Genomic DNA, 2,500 nt, shown 5'->3' on the forward strand with positions numbered 1-2,500 from the left:
TATGTAAATATGCATGCACATCTGCGCACACTCACACACAGCTTTCACGGTTACGATGCCTCACACCCCTCACGCCGAAGATCGTAATGGGTCAGCTGACCACGTTTCTCTTCCACCATAACTGAAGTTAAGCGTTTAGCAATTTATGCCGCACTGATGGCTCTTGGGCCGTTCCAGGGAGGTTCTGCCAGGAGGCCTTCCAGAACGAACGCGTGCTTGGCAGGAAGCTTGAGCGTACAGATAATGATCAAGCTTAACTTGTTCAATGCGGTAACGCCTTCTCCAGGGGTAATCATGACGGATGTCAGGCGATTTTATTCAACTTAGAATGCATGGATAAGGAATCAAATCAGATTTGTGATCATTAGAGGTCTAATATTTGTCACAAGTCTAAACCTTAGCTATTAGGAAGAGCAGAATATTCAAAGGGCTCCACCGTCCTTTTATGTGTTGTTAACTTCAACGAGCAAGTAAAGAGTAGGCTTTTTGGAGACTTGAACAGGGAAGTAGAAAGTTAGGATTAGAAACCTCAACAGGGTTAAAGATAGTTATCAAAAAAACTATGCAACCATGGGAGGCTAATATGCACACCGGGAAACATATTAACTTCCTACATCATAATGTGGATAGTATGTATAATATTTCAACATGAAATTGAGTAGGACTTGATTAGAAAATTAAGAAACGTAGTTGATGCCCTTTACCTTTCCTGTAACACAATGTAGACATGTGGGTTGTCTAATGATACAATATCCTGTAAATATACTGTATAACTTCAGGTTATGCTGTATGGGTTGCATATATTGGTGAATGCGTATTAAGTTTCACTGACTGAAATAGGTAAAAATTCAGTAACCTTGATAGGGTCCATAAAGTAGGAAACTGGTTAAAAATATTATATTCAGTGATACCAAAATAGAAGTATGATTAGTATAAAGTAAGCTTACGTTATTTTTGTTATATATAGGCTCTGTGTGTGTGTTTGTGTGTGTGTATGTGTGTGTGCGTGTGTTTGTGTGTATGTGTGTGTCACTTGGTCTTTGGATCACGTGTTGGACTCGTGATCGACAGCTATTTCCCTCCTGGAAGAGAGCTCAGACTCGTAGGTCCGATCTATGGGTAATGCTATGACCTTGCACACACACACACCCCCCCCCCAACTACTCCCCGCCCACGAGAGTTGGAGTAACACCCCTCAGCGGCTGCGATAAACTGATATCATTTCAGTCCCCGGGCGAGGGTCGAACCCGGACCTCCGTAGTGGCAGGCCAGAGCTCTAACCACAGCGCCATGAGAGGTGTGTGTTTGTGTGTATGTGTGTGTGTGTGTGTGTGTGTGTGTGTGTGTGTATCTGTATGCGTGTGTGTGTATGTATATGTAAGCATTTGTGTATAGAAAACGCCTGCATGAGGCAGAATGGTATACTGTAAGGATTATATAAAAACTTAGATTTCAATTGATTTTCTTAAGTTCTATCAGTTGTATGTGTTTGTGGGAAGGAAATCGCAGGTATGGTAATTTTTTGTTGCTATTGTTGTTGGACGCTTGTGTTTGTGTAAGTGAATGTGTTTGTTACTGCCATTTATATTCCTGTTAGAGTGTTCGGTTAATGATTTATAATCCTATGATTTAAGAGGACATTACCCGGAAAGTAATTAAACACGAAGTGAAAGTAGGAGGAGTTTTGATATATAGAACCGAGAAAACGTGAGAAAGACACAAGTATTTTGTGAGGTGGTACAGGAGGTGAAATGGTTTAGTCAGAAGAAACAATAGACTAAATATGTGCGGAAGAAACATTGATAGTTTTGATATTTTCTTCTTTTTTTCTTTTGGGGAGGGGGAGGTGAGACGTTAAAGACCTCTTGGGAGAGAAAAGAGCCTCAGCTTAATGAAGCATAGAGAGGATTAAATGATGGTTTCGTTGTGTTTTCCTTATTGGCAAAGGACCCTTACGGTCGACGGTGCAACTTAGGACGCTAAAGAACCACAGGATGTACCAGTTGAAACATAATTAATTAGAAGATTACAAGGGTCGATTGTGTCTTCTCAGTCGGGGGTGGTGGTGGTGAGGGGTCAGTAGAAACTAAAGACACCCTCCTTTTCTTAAGGGTGAAATAGAAATGTGAGTTGGTTATGAATCCAAAGGTTACTGCTAGTTTGGTTTACTTTTGGAACGGTGGTGGGAGGAGTGGCTCAATAGGCTTTTTCAGGAAACGGGGAGAAATATATTCACCCCTGGACCAAAAGGTCTATGCTGGCCTAGTGTTTTACTCTTTTGTATTTCTCGTTCTGTGACAGGAAGGGGTTTTGAACTGAGAGATGGTAAAAGAGGTAGGTCGGAGCTTAAGACTCCGTTAACGCCCTTAGTCAGGACATCTCCCTCTAGATCCTAGTTCGTCCTTTCCCCATAGCTGAATAGAATCGGTTGTCTTTAATAGAAACTAAAGCCATAAAATATGTCACTCTCCTAGAAGAGTTAAAGATGAATGGAGGAAGT

The 2,500-nt window shown here is 41.4% G+C and overlaps 1 protein-coding gene across 1 annotated transcript in view; it reads right to left on the bottom strand.

Moving 5' to 3' along the window:
* The window catches only part of LOC143036938 (uncharacterized), an 86,104-nt gene that overhangs the window by 70,994 nt on the left and 12,610 nt on the right, over positions 1-2,500 (bottom strand). The window lies entirely within an intron of this gene.

The sequence above is a fragment of the Oratosquilla oratoria genome, chromosome 21 (assembly GCF_046742065.1).
Source record: "Oratosquilla oratoria isolate Oo_2021 chromosome 21, ASM4674206v1, whole genome shotgun sequence".
Taxonomy (NCBI): Eukaryota; Metazoa; Arthropoda; class Malacostraca; order Stomatopoda; family Squillidae; genus Oratosquilla; species Oratosquilla oratoria.